General features: G+C 44.6%; 1 protein-coding gene across 5 annotated transcripts in view; it reads left to right on the top strand.

Moving 5' to 3' along the window:
• eps8a (epidermal growth factor receptor pathway substrate 8a) overlaps nucleotides 1-27181 on the top strand; it is a 260490-nt gene that overhangs the window by 104298 nt on the left and 129011 nt on the right. The window contains exons 1-2 of one of the 5 annotated variants that reach the window (XM_059987602.1): nucleotides 7916-8001; nucleotides 12767-12874. The exons of 3 other annotated variants lie outside the window; for them this stretch is intronic. The gene's annotated coding sequence lies outside the window, so the exon portion shown is untranslated. Of the gene's footprint in view, nucleotides 1-7915; nucleotides 8002-12766; nucleotides 12875-27181 lie in introns of those variants that run through there. One more of the 5 variants, XM_059987601.1, reaches the window with a different exon arrangement.

Here is a 27181-nt window from a genome sequence, read left to right as displayed (position 1 = left end):
TCGTACTCTGTCTACCTGGGGCTCTCTTGTCTATTTACTGATTACCACGGCACATCCGAAAGGGACCGCGGCTTTCCCTTTTCCTGTCTCCTTCCTCGGAGCAAAGCACCTAGGTACAATATGTCCCCCTTTCCACAATTAAAACAGGTCAAGCCCGGAAATCTGTGGCCATCTTGCCTTTCCCCCTCAATCTTACCACTGGCTCCCGGCGGGACCTATGCCTCAGCCGGCAGGCTTTCTCTATCATTCCCATGGTCTCTCTTGTAACTTTTATTCGAGGAAAACTTTGTCTTGTGGGTTAGGGCATATTCATCTGCGAACCTAGCAAAGTCTGAGATGGATTTATTCGGCTTTTCATTCAAATACATCCGGATATCCTCCGAAATACAAAACTTCTAAATTCCTCAATCAGAATTAACTCCCTGAGACACCAAAAATCCTCTTCCACTATCTCTGCTGTGTACCAACGGTCCAAGAGCACTCCCTTCTCATAGGCAAACTCGGTATACGTCTGATTCCCCCCCTTTCTTTAAATTTCTGAACTTTTGTCTATACGCTTCAAGTACTAATTCATAAGTCCGGAGAATGGCCGCTTTTACTTTGTCGTAACTCTCCGCCTCTTCCTCCTCCATGGACAACGCCGTATATGGTTGTTGTGCCTTCCCTTTTAACACACTTTGTAACAGCACCACCCACTGAACTCTGGGCCACTTCTGATTCACTGCCACCTTCTCAAAAAGCAAGAAATAGCTATCAACATCCGTCTCCTTGAACAGAGGTACTAACCTCAACTCTCGACTAACATTAAACCGCTCCTCTGGGTCTGACCCTTGATCTCTTTGCTCTTGCCTTAACTTCTCCATCTCCAAGTCATGTTTCCTCTGTTTCTCTGCCTCCCCATAATCTCTCTCCTTCTCGACGCTTTCCTTTTCAGCTGCTTACAGCTGTTTTAACTGAATTTCATGCTCCCTTTGTTTCTCAGCCCTGTCCTGCTCCCTTTTCACCTCTAAAGCCTTTAGCTGGAGCTCATGCTCCCGTTTTACCTCTTAACTCCTTTAGCTGAAGCGCATGCTCCCTTTGTTTGTCGGCCCTTTCTTTCTCTCTCTTGGCTCTCTCTTTCTTTTTCTCGGCTCTTTCTTTCTCCTTCTCAGCTGCTTTAACTTAATTGCATGTTCCAACCTTAATTTCTCCAACTCTAACTGAGCCGTCCCACTAGCTGGTACCTTTTCAGGGATGTTTTCCAATACCTCAGCTGCAAACATATTCTTCCCAATATAATACTGAGTTATTGCCCTTCGCACCTCCCGCTTTTTCATGGACAACCTCACCTCTGCGAGGTTTAGCCCTTTCGCCAGATTTATTAAGTCCGATTTGGTGGCTGCCTCTAGAGTTGGGTTTTGTATAAATTCTTCCACGTCCATCTTTGCTGTTTTCCTGTCTGGCTACCCGAGTAACCAGATCCAAGTTTGGACTTACAAGCCCAATTCACTGGCCTCCCAGTTTGGTGTCAAATCTCGAGACGAGAACCCCAGTTGTTACGTACCTCGTAACTGGGTCACTTACCAGCAAAGATAGAGAGGTCCATTGAAGTCTGATGGTACTATTTTTAACAGTATTTATTGATAAAAATATGCAAAATAATATCAATGCAAACATACAGATACTATACGTCATCAATTCTAAATCTAAAAGCATGGGTATAATAATAATCAATAAGAAATAGCTCTATCTTTGTCTAGGGTATAATGTATTGTCCAATGGAAATATGAAAGTCACTCAAGTTCATTCAAGCTGCAGCTTTTGGTTGGAGAGAAAGACGGATGTTTAACTTGCCCATTCCTTTTATGATGTCAATCCTTCGAGAGTCGTTGGGGGCTGATTTCCCCTTTGTTGTTAGCTAAAGCCATTCTTCTGTGGCAAGGCCCACCAATTGCAAGGCAAATGGAAAAGGACGCACGTGGCTTTCCACCAGCTTTCACTATTACGCTGTTACAGGATTTTGAGCGTTTCTTCTGGTGCATTTGAGGTGCTGTTCCCACTTACCCTCTTTTATCCCCACTCAGATGTCAATCAGGTTGGGGAGGATGCCATCCCCCAACCAGCCCACATTGCCTGGTTCCTTGAGGGCATTGATGAATAGCACAGTGCTCAATACACAATTCCATCTCCAAGAGACAATAGCCGTTATCAATGGTTCCGCCTTTCGGAGGCAAGGACACATTCCAACTCTTTGTGGATTCTGCATGTCTTTCTCTCATTTCCTGGGTCTCTTGACCTGACTTAATAGCGATCTTGCAATTCTCAGAAAGGAGGGTGGAGAGCACAGGCGTAACAGTGGCAAGTTTTAATGATGCCAAATAAAGAAATTTATTTACCCTCCTTTGGATTAAAGGATTTGTAGATTAGAATGCAGTAAAGGAGTAAATTTTAATATTTGATTTCATTATATCAAATTATCGCTCCAGTGTTTTTAAGTTTGCAGAAGCAGACATCTTTTACAGATCAAACACGAGGAAATCTGCAGATGCTGGAAATTCAAGCAACACACACAAAATGCTGGTGGAACGCAGCAGGTCAGGCAGCATCTATAGGGAAAAGCGCTATCAACATTTCGAGGCAAGACCCTTTGTCAGGACTAACTGAAAGGAAAGGTAGTAAGAGATTTGAAAGTAGGAGAGGGAGGGGAAAATCCGAAATGATAGGAGAAGACCGGAGGGGGTGGGGTGAAGCTGAGAGCCGGAAAGGTGATTGGCAATGGGGTACAGAGCTAGAGAAGGGAAAGGAAGGGCCTAGGGAGAAAGAAAGGGGGAGGGGAGCATCAGAAGGAGATGGAGAACAGGCAGAGTGATGGGCAGAAAGAGAGAAAAAAAAGGAGGGGGGAAAATCTAACTATACCAGGGATGGGGTAAGAAGGGAGGAGGGGCATTAATGGAAGTTAGAGAAGTCAATGTTCATGCCATCAGGTTGGAGGCTACCCAGCCGGTATATAAGGTTTTGTTCCTCCAACCTGAATGTGGCTTCATCTTGACATGGATAGACAAATCAGAATGGAAATTGGAAGTGGAATTAAAATGTGTGGCCACTGGGAGATCTTGCTTTCTCTAGCAGACAGAGTGTAGGTGTTCAGTGAAACGGTCTCCCAGTCTGTGTTGGGTCTCACCAATATATAAAAAGCCACATCGGGAGCACTGGACACAGTATACCACACCAGTCGACTCACAGGTAAAGTGTCGCTTCACCTGGAACGACTGTCTGGGGCCCTGAATGGTGGTGAGGGAGGAAGTGTAAGGGCAGGTGTAGCATTTGTTCCGCTTACAAGGATAAGTGCCAGGAGGGAGATCGGTGGGAAGAGATGGGTGGGATAAATGGACAGGGAAGTCGCATAGGGAGCAATCCCTGCAGAAAGCAGAAAGAGGAGGGGAGGGAAAGATGTGCTTGGTAGTGGGATCCCGTTGGAGGTGGTGGAAGTTACAGAGAATTATACGTTGGACCTGGAGGCTGGTGGGGTGGTAGGTGAGGACAAGGCGAACTCTATCCCGAGTGGGGTGGTGGGCAGATGGGGTGAGGGCTGATGTGCGGGAAATGGGAGAGATGCGTTTGAGAGCAGAGTTGATGGTGGAAGAAGGGAAGCCTTTGTTTAAAAAAGGAAAACATCTCCTTTGTCCTGGAATGTAAAGCCTCAACCTGAGAGTAGATGTGGCAGAGACAGAGGAATTGTGAGAAGGGGACAACATTTTTGCAAGAGACAGGGTGGGAAGAGGAACAGTCCAGGTAGCTGTGAGAGTCTGTAGGCTTATAGTAGTTATCAGTAGATAAGCTGTCTCCAGAGATGGAGACAGAAAGATCAAGAAAGGGGAGGGAGATGTCAGAAATGGACCAGGTAAATTTGAGGGCAGGGTGAAAATTGGAGGCAAAGTTAATGAAGTCAATGAGCTCAGCATGCGTGCAGGAAGCAGTGCCAATGCAGTCGTCGATGTAGTGAGGGAAAAGAGGGGGGTGGATACCGGTATAGACTTGGAAAGTGGACTGTTCCACAAAGCCAACAAAAAGGCAGGCATAATTGGGACCCATGCGTGTGCCCATGGCTTTACCCTTGGTTTGGAGGAAGTGGTAGGAGCCAAAGGAGAAATTATTGAGAGTAAGAACTTATTCCGCTAGATGCAGGAGAGTGGTAGTAGAGGGGAATTGGGTAGGTTTGGAATCCAAAAAGAAGCAGAGAGCTTTGAGACCTTCTTGGTGAGGGATGGAGGTATATAGGGACTGGACGTCCATGATGAAAATAAGGCACTGGGGGCCAGGGAACTTAAAATCATTGAAAAAATTCAAAGCGTGAGAAGTGTCACGAACATAGGTGGGAAGAGATTGAACAAGGGGGAATAAGACAGTGTCAAGGTATGCAGAAATGAGTTCGGTGGGGCAGGACCAAGCTGAGACAATCGGTGTACCTGGACAGGCAGGTTTGTGCATCTTGGGTAGGAGGTAGAAATGGGAAGTGTGGGGTGTGGGCACTATGAGGTTGGTGGCAGTGGATGGGAGATCCCCAGAGCTGATAAGGTTGATGATGGTACAGTATAGGAGACAGTGGCCTGGTGCTCCTTAGTGGGGTCATGATCAACCGGTAAATAAGAGCAGGTATCAAGAGAGTTGTCGCTGTGCCTCGGCCAGGTTGAGGTCAGTACGCCAGACTACAACCGCTCCCCCCTTATCAGCAGGTTTTATAGTAAGCTTGGGATTTTAAAGATTTTTGGCTTCAGCTCTTCTTGGACATTCCTTCTGTGAACTTTGATCTTTGAATTGTAATTTAGTTTTAATGGATAGATTCAAATGTAGAATTTAGCTCAAGTGATAGCTGGCAACACTAAGTCCTGGTCCTGATGAAGGGTCTCGGCCCGAAACAGCGACAGTGCTTCTCCCTATAGATGCTGTCTGGCCTGCTGTGTTCCACCAACATTTTGCGTGTGTTGTTTGAATTTCCAGCATCTTCAGATTTCCTCGTGTTTGGTTTTGACTGTAGTTTTAATTTTGGGAGATAATGGATTTGCAAATTGCACAAAATCAGGAAACTGTTTAATGAGTTGTTCACACATAAAAGGTGCAATTTTTGTCGCTTTGACTGTTTAGTTAGTTTCCAATATAAAGCAATATTTGGATCTAATATTCTTAGTTAGAATGTTGGAGAATTTACTGGGAAAAATGTTTTAACTGGAGATCCTTTCTTCCTAATATATCTGGCTCTGGTAAATGACTTTTGCCAAGTAAGTGGAAACAGGTTATTCTTTACGATTATTGTTGATTTTACGTATTGAGGTATATGAGCACAGAAACTAATTTGATACATTTTCCCACATTTGAATATACTTACAGGAGCTCAGAGGAAGCCTTTGTCTGTCCAAGTCTGATTGATAAGTAAATGCAAATGTCAAGTGATACTCATCATCTTCTTACAAATTTATGTAAATTGGATCAGTCTGAATTTCACTGAAGATGAAGTTGCGACATTGTGCTGAACTTATATTGGCTGTTAGCCATGACACACTCTGATTCTATATGTTGGCTGTACGTTGATTATGTAAAATAACTTGTCTTAAGTTCACTACACAAAAACAATGTATATGTGGAAATTGACTCATGGTTCTGCTCATGTTTCTGAAGGGCTGTACTGTACATAAAAGAGAAATAAACAGACAAGGATAGATCTTCAGTGAACACCTCTGATAATGCCATTGGAGTGGGAAAAGGGGCATTATGGTGATTCACTGATCCTAATGCACTACTTGAGAATTAAGTGATATTAATCAGCTGTCTGAAGAATGGTATGTAATTTTTAATATCAAATGCTGCAGGTGGGTTGGAAGCATGGGATGGCATTGGGATCAGTTTCAGAAATGAGAACATGCATACCCCATTTAATTCCTTGTGCTTCTTTTTACCTGAAACATGTTTTCTCTTCCCACTGATGATGATTGTCCAGGGTGAGGTGTTTATGGCATTTTCTGTTTTTATTTCAGAATTTCAGCATCTGAATTTTTGTTTTGATTTCCATTGTATACCTTTGTGCTTAGCGGTTCCATGTGACATGTGAATCTCCATGATCGCTCCAATGCTGAGTGATCATGGCAGTAAGTTGTAGTCATTAGAAAATTCTCTTGTCTGAATTTGACCGGAAGCCTTGCAGGTACAATGTCATTTTTTTCTTGTAGATCTGTTATTCTTTTGTAATGGGAACCCTGATACTAGAAATTTGACTGACTTGATTATTTCTGAACATTAGATAGACTGCTAGGTGATTGTGTGGGATCAGTCATGTTAAGTGTTTCTGCTTCAAATTTTACTCTCTGTTAAATGTGGAAGGGTTGTTCAGTTTCATTTGAAAGTCGTTTAATACAATAAAGTGCTCGGCCATTTCGGAAGGCAGTTACAACTTGACCACATTGATGTTGGTCTGAAATTGTGAATGGGTCACTCTGGCCAGGAAGGACATTGCTTTCCTGAAAGGTCATGAGCATACTCCATATTGTTTCCACAGCAAATTTCTTTCTTTCCTGATGAAGGGTCTCGGCCCGAAACATTGGCTACTCTTTTCTCATGGATGCTGCCTGACCTGCTGAGTTCTTCCAGCGTTGTGTTCGTATTCCTTGATCCACAGCATCTGCAGTTGTATTTTTGTGTCTTGTTTTTTTCATTATTGGTGCAGTATTTTTATTTTAAGCTATTTCATGAATTGAACTTAAATTCTTGAGGTGCCATGGAGGGATTTGAATTCTTGTCTCTGAATTATTTGACTAGGCTTATGATATACTAATCTAGTAACATCACACTAGTATCTTTCTTACAAAAAATAAGAATGACTGATCTGCGCTTCTTCGCATGCTATTCTAATTAATCTGTCAGGCAAAGTATTAATGGGTTTATTAGTGCTGGAACACTAATTTATCTGTGATTACCTTTTGTAAATGTTTTTAGCCAGATTTAAATTTCATCAATGTGGGCTTGAGGATTGTATAGGGCCAATCTACACTGTAGAAAGGAGACATGTTCTTGCAGGGTGCACACTCCCTATTAAGAATTAAGTGAGGTGCAGGTAAATATAGACTTGGCAGATTTTGCTGGGTATTGCTGATTTTTTTTATAGGTAAATATTAACTCCCAAGAGTAGACAGGAAGTTGGAGGTGCTCTGCCTTTAAAACATTTTTCTCATTGGAAGTTTCTCCAGTTACACTTCTGGGTTTTCAAAATCATTTGCTGGCACAAATTAATATTGCCAATTTTTAATGTCTAGTGCTTTGACAAAGATAGTAAAGCTAGTTTAAATATGGAATTAAAACTTTCTACTGTTACCTCTGAGATTGAAATTGAATTCTGTCCTCTTGACCTGGCTGTTCAGTTGTTACAATTGAACAGTGTACATAACTGTCAAGCAAGAACTTGTTTTATTTAGTGCTGAAAACTTTTGTGGTAGAAACCAAGTTCTCTAAACTTGGTATACTCATTTGATTAAGAGCTTCGCTACACCTTTAGTTCTTGTATGGATTTTGGATAGTTGGGTTTCTATTTTGTAGATTTAGTTTTAAGTTGGCTAGTAGAGATTTATGTTTTAAAGCATTCAGGAACAGAAGGGAAGTAGTAAGGGAGTCAAGCACATTCCAGAGATACAAGTGAAATCCTGAAAAATTTATCCTGAGACTTTTTGAAATAATTCAGATTAAGTGGCAGTCGGATCATTAGAGGAAAAGTAACTTTCTACTGTCTCATAAAGAAATGATATTAAATAATTTATAACCTTTTGTTAATCTTTACCTCAGAAGATTTGCATATTTTGAAGAGACTTGTTTACTCTATTACAATGTCGCATTTGAATTGGTAACCGCCTTGTGATAGAGGCACTTTGGTTTAGTTATTAACTTTTAGTATTGTGAAATGTGTTGCAAGTTCATCAGCAGCAGATTCCAGTAAACACTGTAATACAAGATTTCACACGAATGGAACTTATACTGTTTGAAGTAAGTTTTATGTTTGAGGTAATAAAATATGGCATTTCACAGGTAAGGAGATGTATTGAAATTCATAGACATGCAGTTCTTCAGCATGTTAATTCAAATCAGTTGCAGCACGACAAATGGTAGGCAGCAGCTTGGAAGTTGTACTTGCCTAGGAATTCAGATCAATTTGTTTCTGGCCTTAAGATTTAGATGTGTGTTTATAGCTGGGGTGGTTTACAGGGTGAGGGGTGTTGCTGTGTGAGGATAAGCACAATTTGCAAAATTGTATTTGTTTAATCTGTTGCAATACTTTACTGAGACCAGGTGTGGTTTTGTGACATGTATTTGGTAATCAGGTTTAAATTTCAAACCTGAGAGGAAATTTGAGCCATGTTCAGAATGTTACATGATATACAATAAGAAAGCTGCCCAAACCTTTAGTGTATTTACATAGAACAGCACTTTTTTTAACCTACTTCAAGATCAATCTAACCCTTTCCTCCCTCATAGCCCTCTATTTTTATTTCATCCTTGTGCCTAACTAAGTGTCTGTTAAATGTCCCTAATGTATCTGCCTCTGCCACCACCCCTGGCAATGTGTTCCACACAGCTACCACTCTCTGTTTAATAAAAAAAATCCTGCCTTTGACATTCCCCTATATTTTTGCCCCAACATTTGAACGTTGTGCCCCATTGTATTAATTATTTCTGCCCTGTGAAAAGTCTTTAGCTGTCTGCTCGACCTATGCCTTTTAAACGAGGCATAAATAGAGTTTTTAAAAAAGTCTTAATATTTACATTTTGCACAATTCATTCTAATCATACTAAGTATTCAATCTAGACCTCAGTTACCAATGAAAGAATGTCAGTGAATCATGAATCTGATGTTTTGATTAGTATGAAGCCTTTTGTTTGTAGTATGTGTTTTGATTTTGCCTTTTGCCTCTCATGAGAAATTCTATTTGAGATACAAGAAGTCTAAAACTGGAGTTATACAAGTTTAGTGATCTGTTTCTCCAGCTTTGTCTTCTGTAATGAACACTGGCCTTATTCTGAGGTGGAGTGAACCAGCTCAAAACATTTGCCCTTTCAATAAGAAGAATATTTAAGTAAAAAATGAGTTTGTTTCAGACTCTTTTTACATTGTCCAAATTGTGGGAAAATCTCTGTGTTGAGTCTTTGCCCTGTGGATATCAGATTTTGGATCTTGGATCTGTTGAGGTTAACTTCCCTGTGCACTGCTTTGAAAGCAATTGTTTCCCTCTTTAAGTAGGTTGCTTTAATTTCATGCTTTTTATTGGTCTGCTATTGGACAATAGTAAAATGTTGCTTACTAAAGCTTGAATTAGTCTAACTTCCTTCGGAATAAGACTTCAGATTGTAAGATTATCTGGATAGAATATGTCCTACAATGCATCCTTTTCCTTGACCACTGTCTAATGCAGCTCTGCTTCAATTCTTCAAACTTAAATGATCATTAGGAGTCAGGGGGATCAGCAACTGAACAACTGTCCTAGGGCAGAGCTAGAAGCTGATAATGGATATGCAATAGCTTAGACCAGGGGTGGGCAAACTTTTTGACTTGTGGGCCACAAAGGGTTCTAAAATTTGACAGGGGGGCCGGACCCCGGATGGACGGAGTGTTTTGGTAATACACCTCATAAGAGAAAATAAAATATCATGGGATATGTAGAAAACATGTGCTTTAATTTCAATTGAAAATGAACAAATGCATTACAACTAAATATCTGTCTTTGAAGTCCCATGGTATTTAGCTATTTATTGAAATGACTTTTAAAACACTGAAAATTAAATGAATAAAACAGCTTTTTTTAATAGTAACAGTTATTATTTTAAAGCACTGAAAATTCTGTTATCCTTCAAGATATTATCATCATCACTCTCCTCCTGACTGTCTTTATTTCAAAAACGGTAGGAGATGCACGTCTACTTGTCCTGCTCCTTCTTATTCAATTGTCCCCTGTGCCAAAACTCAACAACGACCAGCACAATGACAGAACAGTGACAGCGCGCCAGTATGCGGAGCGCGTTATTTGATCTGGAGCGCATTTTTTATTTTGAGAACGTACGTGTAACATGTAAGGCTTATTGAAAAAAATATTTTCAAATGCATTTTTTACATAACACAATGAAGAAACTTATTTTAAATTTCAGTGGGAACAGTGTTGTTGGTCTCCCTTTTTAGCCAGCGCATCAAAGTCTGGATTTAGTTTTGTTGTGGCGATTCTCAGGATGGATCTGAGGTGTTGGTCAGTTAACTTGGATCTGTGGCTGGCTTTGTTGATGTTCATGATGCTGAACACCTGTTCACACAAATAGGTCGAGCGGAACAACGCCAGCATCTTCTGTGCCGTCCTCCGGAGGTTTGGAAACACCTCTTTACCAAGTGAAGCACAAAAGTCATTCAGTTTAAGAGAGTTGAACTTCTCTTTTAAGAAGGGGTCAGACTGAAGGTCGATCAGTTCCAGCTGCAGCTCCTCTGGTGCTGTTTCAGGATCTTGTGACAGGGGACAGGCCACCAACTGAAGTGACTTGTCAATTTTTTCAAAATCAGAAAAGCGACGGCAGAATTCTGTGTGCAGCGCATCCAGTGACTCGCTGTATTTTTTCACATTTGCGCCGGCCTCTTCCAGCGTGGCTAGTGTGGGAAAATGAGTGAATAACTTATTCGAAATTTGCCTGGAGAAAAAAGCCAGCTTGGATTTAAAGGCTTTCACGTTTCTATACATGTCATGCACAAACTGATCCTTCCCCTGTAGCTTCACGTTCAGTTCATTCAAGTGTGAAAATATATCCACAGCAAACGCAAAGTCGCAAAGCCAGCTCTTGTTGCTCAGCTCAGGAAATTCGCCGGCCTTCCTCAGTAACTCCAAAAATGCACCGATCTCCTCTTTGAGCTCCCATACTCGTTGAAACACTTTGCCCAAACTTAACCAGCGGACACGGGAGTGATAAAGTAGGTCCTGGTGATCCGCATCAGTTTCCTCCAGGAACGTGATGAACTGACGGTGCTGAAGTCCCCTTGCACGTATAAAGTTGACAAGTTTTACGACAGGATTCACAGCATGATTCAGCTGTAATACCGATTTACATAGAGATTCCTGGTGGATGATGCGGTGAAGGAAAATAACACCCTGGTCAGGATTTTCATCTTTCATTTTATTCTGTATTCTCCTCAGCAGGCCGACATTTTTCCCCGTCAAATTAGGAGATCCATCTGTGGTGACGTTGATAAGTTTACTTCAAGGGAGCTTCATATTTTCGATGACAGCAGACACCCGGTCATACAAGTCCTCTCCCCGTGTTTTTCCTTTCAGAGACTCCATCGTCAAAAACTCCTCCGTTATTTCGAAAGTATTGTTAATTCCTCGGATAAAAATGAGGAGCTGAGCAGTGTCTTTTACATCGTTGCTTTCGTCCAGTGCTAATGAATATAACGTGAACGACTCTGCCTTTTTATTTAAATCGCTGGTTATATCTTCATCTATCAGTTCTACACGGCAAGTCACTGTCCTGCGTGATAAACTGATTTTTTCAAATTTGTCTTTGCTCTCCGGACACAATACACCTGCTGTCTCCACCATACATTCTTTTAAAAACTCGCCTTCAGACAGAGGCTTGCTGGCCTTTGCTAATTTGAATGACAGTATAAAACTCGTCTTGGTACTTGACTCATGAATGGCAGTTTGACGGTGAAAAAAATTTTGTTGAGCCTGTAAATTAGCTGCCAACCTCTGAGCATTAGCTTCCCATTCTTTCGTTGACTGGTCACTAGCATAGTTGGCATGTTTTGTGGCAAAGTGACGGCTGATATTATATTCTTTAAAAACCGCCACAGTCTCTTGGCATATCAGGCATACAGCAGTTGATCGGTGTTCGGTAAAAAGATATTTAGTTGTCCACTCCTTATTAAACACCCGACATTCTCTATCCACTTTTCTTTTCTTAGCTCCACTCATCTTTACAGAAGGGGTGAGAGGTTGTAGCGGTGTGCTACACGCAGCGCTAAAATTACGACACGGAGTCGGTAACTGCAGTCGAAGGAAAAAACTTTATTCGAAATCCCCAGCCTCACTTTTAAGCCTCCCTCAACCTCCCCCCCCCCCCCCCCCCCGTGGCGCAGAGGCTCCAAAGCTCTGTGCTCGCAAATCCCCGCAGGCTATCTCCCTTAGCCGGAACGCTGGCTAATTGTGAGCCGGTTCGGATGTGCCAGGAAATGGGTCGCCACAAGGTCACAGAGTAAAGCGCAAATGTGGAGTAATACGCTGCACCTCAACAAAGGTCAATGTATATAGAGTGCGTCATCTATTGGGAAAATGCCAGAATTGCGGGGAAAAAACGTTAAGGTTTATTAATATAATTTCATCAAGTTCTGCGGGCCGGATTAAAAAGCTTAACGGGCGGCATATGGCCCGCGGGCCGTTGTTTGCCCATGCCTGGCTGAGACCAAAGCAGATATTGTGCGTTATTTATTAGAATCTGGGAATCTGCGCGATCTTTCTGAGATGGTGACTGGGCTTCAGTTGAAAAATTGTGTTTCTTTGCAACACTTTTTCAGTATTATACTGTAATTTGGATTAGATTTTTGTGCTCTGATCTCAAGTGCCGTCTTGATTGGACCATCATGTTCACCATAGTTTCTCTATCCCGTTAAAGGTTCCAATGTTTAAATGTGGCATATTTTTAAGTAGCTTACTTAATTTGGAATAGTTCTCAAATCAACGTTTTCTGTTCCATTCAATAAAATGTTTTCTTTTATGTGAAGGAGGTGCTAATAAAGAGAGTACAGAGAAGAAACAAAAGCAATGCTGGATTGAGATTTGGAGGCACAACAATGGCTGGAAATCTGAAATAATTCTGGACGAGTCTTAAGGTCAGGCAGCTTCTGAGGATGGAGGAAAAACTAAGTTACTGTTAGAATTTGATGTTTTTGTATCAGCTCTGTTAAGAATTGAAATAAATGGGAAAGCACATTAATCAGAAATTGAATTATGTGTCGAGTCCTGAGGACTACCATGTTCACAGATGGAAGGTGAGATACTGTACTTTGAGCATGTGGGGGCTTTATTGGCACACTGTAAATGCAAAGACAAAAATTGGTATGGGATGGACAATTAAAGTGACAAAAAATAGGATACGTTTGGTTAAATGGAGCAATTTTGCACGGTAATTATTCAATTTTCAGTGCTTTTTTGTTCCAGAATAGAGGAGACCACATTGTTGGCACCCAATACATACATTAATTTTTTTTAATCAATAGAAGTGCAAGGGAATCATATGTTTCATCTAGAAAGAATGCTTTGCCTTGATGATGAGAAGGAAGGACGTAAAAGGAAGGAAGTGACTTATCTCCTGTGTTTGCATGTGAAGGTGTCATGAGAAGTTGTATGGAAGGGAAGTCAACATTGGTGAAGATGGAAGAGTGAACAGGGAGTTGTGAAAGAATGATCCCGTTGGAATATTCAAGGGGAAATTTGATCTACAGGTGGATATTAAAGAATATGACGTGTTCAATGTGGAAACTTATGGAGTAGCAAGTGATGACAAGAGAACCTGATTCTTGATCTTAGTGGGAGGAATCTGGGTAAGGGCAGGTACCTGAAGCAAATCTGATTGAAAGAGCTGTTCAGTTAAGGAAGAAGACATCATAGATATTGTTTTAGGAATTGTTGTATTCATCATAATGCATGCAATCAGGTTGGAGAAACTGAGAAAATATATTGAAGCCCTAAACAATAGTATTGTGGGAGGAGATGTAACTGAAATATCTGTGGGAATTGTTGAGAATGTAATGGCAATTGTTTGCCAAGTTAATCCCTTAATTGGAGATGGAGAAGTCCAGAATAATTACCTGTTTTCACTGTATGCCATTTGTGTGTCATTCAGCAAAACTATGTCAAGTATTTATGTAGTTCGCAAGTTTCACAGATCTCTTTTGCCCTTTTTCCTACAGCAAGTTGAATATTATTCACTTAGCATGGTTCTGTTATGTTCTTTAAATGTGAAAAGCATTAGCATGAATGCATAATCTATTTACTCAGCCATAGTTCCATCCCTGAGTTAACATTCCAGCTATTTTCTTAGCTCTTGCCCAGAGTTTAAAAGTATATCATACCTTAATGAACAGAATGGGTTCCCAGGAATATCAGCTCCAACACAAATATTTTATGTAAAGCAATGCATTAATGAACAGGGCTATGGAGCTGGGAACCTTGCATGAGCTTCTGACCTATTTGTTCCCACTGCTGTGGTGGAGGAACCTGTCCTCTCCACAGTTGGGATGTTGTGGCAGAAACCTCTTGTCAATCTGTACCTTCTACAAACCCTTCTGCAATGAAGACTTGGTGTGAAGAGATGCCAATAAGGAACTATGCTGGGCAGACCAGACCAAGTGATGTCACTTAGCATTGCCACACGAGGCTCAAGGCTGCAGCCATTGAAAATTGCACCATTGAGATCTCTGGGTTAGGGAGCAAATCAAGAGACAGCAGTTTCTATCATATCTACAGTCTGATGGAAGTGATAGAGATTGTAATATCTAGGTGGTATGTCAAAACATGGAGCATGTGCTGCTAGTACTCATCTGTAGCCTACACTTAGCATGTTGATCATGGTATAACACACAGCAGCCCTTTTGTTCATCCTGGCCTGCTGTTGTACTTTGAAATGTGGGTGATTGATAGCTGTAGGTGTGCCAATGAAGGGCATAGCTTTGTGTGAAACCAAAGTACAGATGTCTTTTTTTTTCCAACTTAGAAAAGAATATGTATGTGCAAGTTTTTAAACTGGAGTACCAAGAGCTCTTTATCAGTGAATTGGTGCTCTGTGGGGTAGTGCTGAGGAGGATTCCAGTGAATTATCTAAGTAAGAAAAAGTCAAAGCTGCAACATCAATCATTAGAGCGTTTGCAAATATGAACCTGCAGTGGCTGAGATGGGAATGGGGGGAAATGGTCTGATGACAATTGGTAAATTTACCCTACCATTTTAAAGGCATAACTAAACAGCCTACAAAATCAGGGTTTTCTTTTGTTGAATCAAGTGCAAAGATTTGGGATTTCTGAGGGTGTTCTGTGTACACAGCCATATGCTAGAGAAAGATCCCTGGCAATGTTGCTTTCTTTAACCAGTGAATTCCAAGCACTAGGTTTGTGCCCAACCACCTAGCTGCAGATCCTCTAAGCTCAGGGAAACAGCTGTGAAGGATCAAGAACAGCATGAATTTAGTCGAATAATTGGTTATTTTGAAATTGAGTACAGTAGTACATATACAGAAATCCAATGCCTTTAAGTGTTATCATTGGGATGATGGACCAGCTGCCCTGTCCCTATTTACTACTTCTGTCTATTTCTGTAAAAACGATTGTTATCGCAATTTACTTCAAACTATAGTAGCAAATAGAAGACAATTGGTAACAAGCTGAACCTAAAGAAATGCAATACTCTGCATACTAAGATGGAACAAAGTTGTAAACGTTTTAAGTCAAGTGAAATGTTAAGGTTTAAGTACCAAAATTGTACTTCTAAATGATGCCATTAATACCAATTTGAGGAAAATCTTGTAAAGCTGATAAATGATCCTTATAGAGCCATTCATTCAACCTCCTCAAAAATGGATGAAATCCTTGAGTCAAACTGTAGCCAGAACTTAATAAGCAAGGATTACAGTGTGCCCTTCTTATCTGCGGGTTCCGCATGTGCGGATTCAACCAACCGCGGATCGAGAAAACCCGGAAGTTCTCTCTCCAGCACTTGTTGTTTGAGCATGTACAGACTTTTTTCTTGTCATTATTCCCTAACCAATACAGTATAACTATTTACATAGCATTGTAGCGGTGTGCTACACGCAGCGCTAAAATTACGACACAGAGTCGGTAACTGCAGTCGCAGGAAAAAACTTTATTCGAAATCCTCAGCCTCACTTTTAAGCCTCCCTCAACCTGCCCCCCTGGCGCAGAGGCTCCAAAGCTCTGTGCTCGCAAACCCCCGTAGGCTATCTAATTGTGAGCCGGTTCGGATGTGCCAGGAAATGGGTCGCCACATAACCCCCCCCCCCCCCACCAGAACCGGCGATACACCCCCCAATGTCCACAGTCTGGGCCAGAACCTGCTTGGGAGGTCGGCCTCTGCGCCGAGGTGCCGGAAACTCGGCCGGTTGTGCCAGGTCCATATGGGCCGGTTTGAGGCGGTCCACCGTGAAAACCTCCTCTTTCCCCCTAACGTCCAGCACGAACGTGGACCCGTTGTTCCGGAGCACCATAAACGGCCCCTCGTATGGCCGCTGCGGCGGTGGCCAATGCCCGCCCCTTTGTACAAACACAAACTTACAGTTCTGCAGGTCTTTGGGTACGCAGGTCGGGTTCCACCCGTGCTGTGAAGTGGGTATGGGGGCCAGGTTACCGAGCTTCTCGCGTAGTCTGCCCAGGACTGCTGTGGGATCTTCCTCTTGCCCCCGTGGGGCTGGTAGGAACTCCCTGGGGACGACCAGGGGCACGCCGTATACCAACTCGGCCGACAAGGCGTGCAGGTCGTCCTTGGGCGCTGTGCGGATGCCGAGTAGGACCCAGGGAAGCTCGTCCGCCCAGTTGGCTCCTCGCAGACGGGCCATGAGGGCCGACTTCAGGTGACGGTGGAAATGCTCCACTAGCCCGTTCGACTGTGGGTGGTAGGCAGTTGTGTGGTGCAGCTGAGTCCCCAAAAGGCTGGCCATAGCTGACCACAGGCTGGAGGTGAACTGGGCGCCTTTGTCGGAGGTAATATGGGCCGGTACACCAAAGCGAGATATCCAGGTGGTGATCAGGGCTCGGGCGCAAGATTCGGAGGTGATGTTGGTGAGCGGGACCGCCTCTGGCCATCTTGTGAACCGGTCCACGCTCCGCGCGACACTGGCGGGGGGCCCACGATATCCACATGAATATGGTCGAAACGCCGGTGGGCGGGATGGAACTGCTGCGGTGGGGCTTTGGTGTGCCGCTGCACCTTGGCCGTCTGGCAGTGCATGCACGTTTTGGCCCATTCACTGACCTGTTTGCGGAGTCCGTGCCAAACGAACCTGCTGGAAACCATCCGGACAGTTGTCCAGATGGAGGGATGCGCCAAGTTATGAATGGAGTCGAAAACACAGCGCCGCCAGGCTGTCGGGACGACGGGACGGGGCTGGCCGGTGGCGACGTCACAGAGTAGGGTCCTCTCACCTGGGCCTACGGGGAGGTCCTGGAGCTGCAAACCGGAGACTGCGGTTCTGTAACTCGGAATCTCCTCATCCGCCTGCTGCGCCTCTGCCAGTGCCTCAAAGTCTACCCCTTGGGAAAGGACATGAACGGTAGGGCGAGAGAGCGCAACCGCCACGACATTGTCCTTACCCGAGACGTGCCGGACATCCGTCGTGTATTCAGAGATGTAGGACAGGTGGCGTTGCTGGCGGGACGACCAGGGGTCAGACGCTTTCGTAAACGCAAAGGTAAGGGGTTTGTGGTCCGTGAACGCGGTGAAGGGCCGACCTTCTAGGAAGTACCTGAAATGCCGGATTGCCAGGTAGAGCGCCAACAGTTCCAGGTCGAAAGCACTGTACTTGAGCTCGGGTGGCCGCAGGTGTTTGCTGAAAAACGCCAGGGGTTGCCAGCGACCTGCGATGAGTTGCTCCAGCACTCCACCGACTGCCGTGTTAGATGCGTCCACTGTGAGGGTGGTAGGGGCGTCCATTCTGGGATGTACTAGCATTGCGGCGTTCGCCAAAGCTTCCTTCGTTTGAACGAAAGCGGCGGCGGACTCCTCGTCCCAGGTAATGTCCTTGCTCGGACCCGACATCAGGGCGAACAGGGGGCGCATGATCTGGGCAGCTGAAGGGAGGAAGCGGTGGTAGAAATTGACCATACCTACGAATTCCTGAAGGCCTTTGATCGTGGTGGGTCGGGGGAAGTGGCGGACCGCATCTACCTTCCTGTGGCCCAGGAAGTCAATGGTATCGAGTCCGAACTGGCATTTGGCGGGGTTGATTGTAAGACCGTACTCACTCAGTCAGGCGCAGAGTTGACGGAGGTGGGACAGATGCTCCTGACGACTGCTGCTGGCTATGAGGATGTCGTCCAAATAGATGAATGCGAAGTCCAGGTCCCGTCCCACCGCGTCCATTAACCGCTGGAACGTCTGTGCGCATTCTTCAGGCCGAACGGCATGCGGAGGAACTCGAAAAGGCCAAATGGGGTGATGAGAGCCGTTTTGGGGACGTCGTCAGGATGCATCGGGATTTGATGGTACCCTCGGACGAGGTCTACCTTGGAGAAGATCCGTGCGCCGTGCAGGTTTGCTGCAAAGTCCTGAATGTGCAGCACAGGGTAGCGGTCCGGTGTGGTAGCCTCGTTCAGCCTGCGGTAGTCGCCGCACTGTCTCCAGCCTCCTGTCGCTTTGGGCACTATGTGCAGGGGGGAGGCCCATGGGCTGTCGGACCACCGGATGATCCCCAATTCCTCCATCCTCTGGAACTCCTCCTTCGCCAGTCGGAGCTTGTCCGGGGGAAGCTGCCGAGCGCGGGCGTGGAGGGGTGGTCCCTGGGTCGGGATGTGGTGCTGTATGCCGTATCGGGGCATGGCAGCTGTGAACTGCGGTGCCAGAACCGATGGGAAATCCGCCAGGATCCTGGTGAAGTTGTTGTCGGACAGCGTGATGGAGCCGAGGTGAGGGGCTGGCAACTGGGCTGCACCCAGGGAGAACGTCTGAAAGGTCTCGGCGTGTACCAGTCTCTTCCTGGGCAGGTCGACCAGTAGGCTGTGAGCCCGCAAAAAATCCGCACCCAGAAGCGGTTGGGCTACGGCGGCCAGTGTAAAGTCCCACGTGAACTGGCTGAAGCCGAACTGTAGCTGCACCTGACGTGTGCCATAGGTACTTACTGTGCTGCCGTTCACGGCCCTCGGGGGGGACCCGGTGCCCTGCTGCGGGTGTCATAACTCGTTGGAGGTAAAATGCTGATCTCGGCACCAGTATCGACCAAAAACCGGCGTCCCGACCTTCTATCCCACACATACAGGAGGCTATCCCAATGGCCAGCCGCCGTAGCCATCAGCGGCGGCTGGCCCTGGCGTTTCCCGGGAACTTGCAGGGCAGGTGACAATGGTGGGCTTCTGCGCCCCACCGCTGATGGTAGAAGCACCAGTGTTCATTGGGCCGGGGGTTGGCGGGCTCTGCGGCCGGGCCTGGAATGGTTTGCTGCTGGGAGCGTGGCTGGGAGATCTGTGCGATGGACGCCCCGCTCACCTTTTTGGTGTTCCACAGCAAGTATGCCCGGGCTGCCACCTTCCGGGGGTCACTGAAATCCGCATCGGACAGCAGCAGGCGTATGTCTTCAGGCAGCTGCTCCAGGAATGCCTGCTCAAACATGAGGCAGGGTGTGTGTCCGTCGGCTAGAGACAACATCTCATTCATTAAAGCCGATGGAGGTCTGTCGCCCAAGCCATCCAGGTGCAGTAAACGGGCAGCCCGCTTGCGCCGTGAAAGTCCGAAAGTCCTGAGGAGCAGGGCTTTGAATTCCGTGTACTTGCTGTCTGCCGGGGGCGACTGTATGAACTCCGCGACCTGGGCTGCTGTGTCCTGGTCGAGGGAGTTCACCATGTAGTAGTAGCGGGTGTCTTCTGAGGTGATCTGGCGAACGTGGAATTGGGCTTCCTTGCTGGAACCATAGGTTCGGTCGCTGTGTCCAGAAACCCGGCAGTTTCAACGAAACCGCATGAACCGAGGCGGCGTCGGTCATTTCTGGTCCAAAAATCGTTTGGACCGTCGGGGTCACCAATTGTAGCGGTGTGCTACACGCAGCCCTAAAATTACGACACGGAGTCGGTAACTGCAGTCGCAGGAAAAAACTTTATTCGAAATCCTCAGCCTCACTTTTAAACCTCCCTCAACCTGCCCCCCGTGGCGCAGAGGCTCCAAAGCTCTGTGCTCGCAAACCCCAGTAGGCTATCTAATTGTGAGCCAGTTTGGATGTGCCAGGAAATGGGTCGCCACAGCATTTACATTGTATTAGGTATTATAAGTAATCTAGAGATGATTTAAAGTATATGGGACGATGTGCATAGGTTACCGCGGATCAAGAATCCAAAAAAAAAACGGAAGTTCTCTAAGTCAGAACAGGTACATCCGGTATTATTTAGCGTCAGTTGGTCAAACGTTTGTCTTAGTATATAGTATATATTTTACCTTTCTATGTATATAAAACACTTAAGAAACACATGTATTTCAATAATTAAACCACTGCGATGCTTAGTAGTAATTGTAGCTTTCATTGGGGCAGGGCCTTCACGTGCTCCTTTATTCTCACTTTATCCTTTAACATTGTTCCGATCATTGACTGACTGTAACCTAATGCTTTTCCATTGACCAATGGCATTTCACCTCTTTCTGATCGCTTTATTATTTCCACTTTATTTTCAATTGTGATCATTTTCCGACAACGGAACAGAAACACTGCGGGCAGTGGGTCCTGAGCTCTGTAGGGTCCTAAAGTCCACCGCAATGAGACAGATTAAATAAGGGACTTGAGCATCCACGTTTTTTGGTATCCGCAGGCTGTCCCAGACCCAATCTCCCGCGGATAAGGAGGGCCGACTGTACGTTATAAATGAGCAGAATTTATCAAAACTGAACTTGTGCTTTAAAAATGTGGTGAATAACTTTCCTGGTTACATAAACAATCAGAAGAAGTTGGCACCATTACATTAGGACTTACGAATATGATGGATTTTATTTGTTGCAAGGAAAAAAGCTTTTATTATCACAAAATGTATCAGTTGAAACATTTGAGAGAAATTACAGAGTAGAAAATGATGTATTGCATAGTCTTTACTGACAAATGTTTTGAAAGACCAATTTTGGGATATGGAATCCGCTATCCAAACTTTTAGTTGATACATCTACTGCATGATAGGTTGCTTGATGGGATTTGCATGGATAGTTATTTTTCTCTCCAAATGATTATCAGCAATATATTCATTCACGGCAATATTGTTTTGACCAAGCATCCTTGAATTTTACAAGACAATGTTTGATTATTTCGTTAGCGATCAAGCTATTTAGTTGTTGCTAAACCCAGCTGGTCCAAGCTTTGAGGAAGATCATAAGCTACCTTTGGAAATGAATTTAATTTTTATTTTTGGATTGTGCATCTGTAGTGCATAGTTATCATGGTCTGCAGTGAACTAGATTGCAAAATGATTCACTTAGTCTTTGTATATTTTAAAAAAACTATTTAATGATGCAAATAAGAAACAAGACTCAAAAGACCGGCTCTCCTGTCCATTCTGTTCTCCAATGTCCGCTGCCTGGACAATAAATTGGACTACATCCGACTCCAACAAAATACTAGGCGGGAGTACAGAGTCTGCTTTGCATATGTTTTTACAGAGTCGTGGCTCACTGATGGAGTCCGAAACGCCGCCATTCAGCTGGACGCCTTGTTTCAAGCGGACAGAGATGCAGCTCTTTCTGATAAGGCTTGTGGTTGTGGCTTGTGTGCTTACATCAATACGGAATGGTGCAAGTGTGCTGGTTTCCAGATACTGCTTATCGCTAGTGGAGTTTGTGACCGTTTGATGCAGACCATTTTATTTACCATGGGAATTCAGCACTGTCGTCATAGTCGGTGTGTACATTCCCCCCCAGCACTAATGCTAAGGAGGCGCTCTGTGAACTGTACGGGGCTATTAGCGAACTGCAGAACGCACACCCTGATGGACTGTTTATTGTCGCCAGAGATTTTAACCACGGGTACCTTAAGTCAGTGCTCCCCAAAATCCATCAGTATGTGGACTTTGCAACAAGGGTGGAGAAAGCTTTGGACCTTGTCTACACAAACATGCCGGACACGTACCGGGCTGAGCCCCACCCCAACCTCGGTTACTCAGACAATATCTCTGTTATGCTAATCCCAGCATACAGACCGCTTGTCAGGCGCTCCAGACCAGTTCAGAAGCAGGTGAAAACCTGGCCAGCAGGAGCCATCTCTGCTCTTCAAGACTGCTCTGAGCACACTGACTGGCACGTGTTCAGGGAGGTCGCAACTGATGGCGACTCTACCAACTTAAAGGAGTACATGGCACTCCTGATGAAGGGTTTCAGCCCGAAACGTCGTCACTACCTCCTCCCGTAGATGCTGTCTGGCCTGCTGAGTTCTGCCAGCATTTTGTGTTTTTATTGTTTTTACATGGCATCAGTGATTAGTTACATCAACAAGTACATCGACAATGTCACTGTGTCCAAGACCATTACTACACGCGCTAACTGGAAGCTTTGGATGACCGTGGAGGTGTGTGTGCTGCTGAGGACCTATGACTCCGCCTTCAGAGCAGGCGACAAGGCAGCCCTAACAACAGCAAGGGCCAAATTGTCCTGGCCATCAGAGAGGCAAAGCGTGCACATGCCCAGCAAATCCACAGCCACTTCCAGGACAGCGACGATGTGCGGCGCATGTGGAAGGGCATTTGGGACATCACCAACTACAAGACAACATCACCTGACTGTGCAGGTGATGCCTCTCTCCCAGATGCGCTGAACAATTTCTACACTCGTTTTGAGGCAGAAAATGATGTGTCGGCGAGGAAGTCCACCCCTCTTCCAAATGACCAGGTGCTGTGTCTCACCATGGTCGATGTGAGAAGAACCCTGTGCAGGGTCAACCGACGGAAGGCTGCTGGACCAGACAATATTCCTGGGTGAGTGCTTAGAGGATGTGCAGATGTTCTCACTAACATCCTCAACATCTCCCTGAGCAGCGCCATCATTCCAACGTGCTTCAAGGCCGCCATCATCGTCCCCATGCTGAAGGTCTTCAGTGTCCTGCCTCAATGACTTCCATCCCATTGCACTCACATCCTTCATTGTGAAGTGTTTCCAGAGGCTCGTTGTGAGGCACATCAAGACCCCGCTGTCTTCCTCACTGGACCTCCTGAAGTTTGCGTAATGTCCCAGCTGTTCAACAGACGATGCCAATGCCATCACCTTCCCCCTAGCCCTAACCCACCTGGACAAAAAAGACGCGTACGTTCAAATGCTGTTCATAGACTTCAGTTCAGCATTCAACACAATCATCCCTCAAAAACTGATCAGAAAGCTGAGCCTAGTGGGCCTGAACACCTCCCTCTGCAACTGGATACTAGACTTCCTGACTGGGAGACCTCAGTCAGTCTGGATCATGACTGTGGTGGGTCTCGTCAGCAAGAATCACGAGTCAGCATACAGAGAAAAGGTGCAGCGGCTAACAGGCTGGTGCAGAGCCAACAACCTGTCTCTGAATGTGAACAAAACAAAAGAGATGGTTGTTGACTTCAGGAGGGCACGAAGTGACCACTCCCCTCTGAATATCAATGGCTCCTCAGCAGAGATCATTAAGAGCACCAAATTTCTTTGTGTTCATCTGGCGGAGAATCTCACCTGGTCCCTCAACACCAACTCCATAGCAAAGAAAGCCCAGCAGTGTCTCTACTTTCTTTAAAGGCTGAGGAAAGTCCATCTCCCACCCCCCCATCCTCATCATATTCTACAGGGGTTGTACTGAGAGCACCCTGAGCAGCTGCATTACTGCCTGGTTTGGAAATTACACCATCTCAGATTGCAAGACCCTGCAGCGGATAGTGAGGTCAGCTGAGAAGATCATCAGGGTCTCTCTTCCCGCCATTACAGACATTTACACTACACGCTGCAATGCAAAGTAAACAGTGTTATGAAGGACCCCACGCACCGTTCATACAAACTCTTCTCCCTCCTGCCATCTGGGAAAAGTCACCGAAGCATTCGGGCTCTCACGACCAGACTATGTAACAGTTTCTTCCCCCAAGCTATCAGACTCCTCAATACCCAGAGCCTGGACTGACACCTTACTTGCCCTATTGTCTTGTTTATTATTTATCTGAATGCCTGCACTGTTTTGTGCACTTTATGCAGTCCTGGGTAAGTCTTTAGTCTAATATAGTTCTCTTTCTGTGTTGTTTTTACGTAGTTCAGTGTAGTTTTTTGTACTGCTCAAATGTAGCACCATGGTCTTGAAAAATGTGTCTCGTTTTTACTGTGTACTGTACCAGCAGTTATGGTCGAAATGACAATAAAAAGTGACTTGACTTGAATTAAACATCAATGAACTTATTTAACTAGGTGACTTGGAGTGAAGCACCAAAAGATGAGGTATTATGATAGTAAGCCTGTTCTGCATTGAGGAAGTAACACATGTATTGTGCTTGTATGGAGGTGCAAGCTTGTGCAAAAGTGGCTTCCCAATTTTTTCTTACTGTATTAACTTGATAGATTTCACTCTGTGTACCTTTAAGAAAAGAAGATAACTAGCCTTGACGTCCAAGTACATAAAGAGATTTGTTTGCGATACCATGTTGATAGAAGCATGACTGTGTAGATCACTAAAGTATAAGCGTCAAATATGTGAATTGGGACAGCATTCGGAGAAATAAGAGTATGAGCAGGTTGGGTAATGTTAAAATCTGAGTGCTAGATTCTCCTTCATGGACTGTGTCAATAATTCTTGCTGCTCACGAAAAAGCTAGCATAATCAAAGATGATAAAAAACACCCTGGAGTTTCTCTCTTTTGCCCTCTTCCATCAGGTAGAAGATACAAAAGTCTGAGTGCATATTACAGGGTGAAGAACATTTTCTGCCCCACTGTTATAAGGCTATGGTTTCCTAGCACAATAAGTTCAAAGTAAATTTATTATCAAAGTATATATATGTTTGCCATGTACAACCCTGAGATTCTTTTCTTGTGGACATACTCAGTAAATCCAAGAAACATAATAGAGTTATTGAAAGGCTGCACCCAACAGGTTGGGCAAACAACTAATGTGCAAAAGCCAACAAAACTGGACAATACAAAAGAAAGAAAATAATAAATAAGTGGTAAATATTGAGACATGAGATGAAGAATCAATCCTTTAAAGTGGGCCCATATGTTGTAGAAACAGTTTAGTAATGGGGCAAGTGAACCCTGTATTGGTTAAGGGGTAATAACTGTTCCTGAAGCTGGTGGCATGGGTCCTGAGGCTCTTGTAGCTTCTGATGGCAGCAGTGAAAATAGAGCATGGCCTGGATGGTGGGTGTATTTGATAGATGCTCCTTTCCTGTGGCAGTGCTCTGTGGTAGGTGTGCTCAGTGGTAGGGGAAGATCTTATTTGTGACAGACTGGGCCAGACTGCATCGCACATTCATAGCAATTTGTCAAAATTTTAGATGTCATGCCAAACCTTCACAAACTTCGAAGGCACTTCATAATTACATTTGCACACTGGGCAAATGACAGATCCTATGAAAAGATAAAACAGAGGAATTTAAAATTTCTGACCCTCTCCACCTCTTTTCTCCTGATGATGACTAGTGGATGGACCTTCGGTTTCCTCCTCCTGAAGTCTAATAAGATGTACCTCAATCTACCTCACTATTGTTTTGCCTTATTGTTTACCTGCATTGCACCTCCTCTGTAGCTGTTACACTTTTCTACATTCTGATGCTGTTTTATCTTGTACTTCAGAACATTGTGTCATAATTTTATCTGTATGAATAGTATGCAAGAAAAGCTTTTCATTGTCCATTAGTATATGAGATAATAAAACAGTTCCAGTTCCAATTTATCAACTGATCACATGGTTTAGTATGTGCTGTTATGGTATCGATACCAGTGCAAAGATTCTTTTGAAGACCAATAGCTAATGACAAGATCAGAAATATGAATTGCTTTTTTTGTGCAATGTACCAGTTGATATTGGCAGATAGACTGATTCTTTACAACAAGGATGTGTTTCATTGATGTTTTCACCAAAATATTTTCTGCTTAGAATGAAAGATGGCACAGCTATTATTTGGGCATGTGGAGTGAATGAATTTAATGAGTTTTATGATACAGATGTAAATACCTGAACTCCATAGAAGGGAGAAACAGCTGTGTTTTTGCTGGCTTTTATTCAAAGATCTCTCATAATCTCCATGCCTTTTCTGAAGAGGGACTTATCTGCCTTCAGCTAATAATTATAATAGAAAACATTATATCATGGTACGGGCCTTTTGACATTGATGTTATGCTGACCTTATAACCTACTCTGAGATCAATCTAGCTCTTATCTCCTACATAACCCTCTATTTTTCTATTATCCATCTGCCTATCTAAGAGTCTCTTCAAATGCCCCTAATATCAGAATCAGAATCAGACTTTAATTGCCAAGTACCTGTGCACATACAAGGAATTTACTTCCAGCAGATGTTGTCTCTCTGCTCATAACAATAATAATGATATATATAAATGAAAATATAGATTATACATACAAGTAGTGCAATCCAAGTAATAGTTGGCCGACAGTTAACCGGCAGTTAACTGTTCAGCAAAGTGACCGCAGTAGGGAAAAAACTTCTCCAGTGCCTATTAGTCTTAGTCTGGAGGGATCTGAAGCGCCTACCAGATGGAAGCAGTTCAAACAGTCCATGCGCAGAATGGAAGGAGTCCTTTATGATGTTCCCCGCCCTCTTCTTCAACCTGGAAGAGTACAGGTCCACAATAGAGGGCAGGGAGGCTCCAATGATGTGCTCGGCAATCCTCACTGTGCGCAGTAGTCTGGTTCTATCCTGCTTGGCGGCGGCTCCAAACCACACAGTGATGGAGGTGCACAGGACAGACTCAATGACTGCAGTATAGAACTGCAGCAGCAATTCCTGAGGCAGACCATATTTCCTCGAGCCACAGGAAGTACATCCGCTGCTGGGCCTTCTTCAGGATGGAGCTGATGTTCTGCTCCCACTTCAGATCCTGAGAGATGGTGGTTCCCAGGAACCTGAAGTTCTCCATGGTGGACACAGGGCTGCCGAGGACTGTGAGGGGGGACATAACGGGGGGATGTCTCCTGAAATCCACTATCATCTCCTTTGTCTTGAGTGTGTTCAGCTCCAGATTGTTCCGACTGCACCAGAGCGCCAGTTGGTCCACCTGCTGTCGATATGCAGACTCATCACTGTTCTGGATGAGTCCGATGACGTGGTGTCGTCTGCAAACTTCAAAAGCTTCACATAGGGGTTGGAGGAGGTGCAGTCATTGGTGTAGAGGGAGAACAGCAGTGGAGAGAGGACACACCCCTGGGGGGGCGCCGGTGTTGGTGATTCGAGTATCCGAGGTGACCTGTCCCATCCTTACTTGCTGACTTCTGTTGGT

This window comes from Hypanus sabinus, chromosome 13, assembly GCF_030144855.1.
Source record: "Hypanus sabinus isolate sHypSab1 chromosome 13, sHypSab1.hap1, whole genome shotgun sequence".
Lineage (NCBI taxonomy): Eukaryota > Metazoa > Chordata > Chondrichthyes > Myliobatiformes > Dasyatidae > Hypanus > Hypanus sabinus.
Note: the sequence above shows the minus strand (reverse complement) of the source record. Positions and strands in the feature narration are given on the sequence as shown.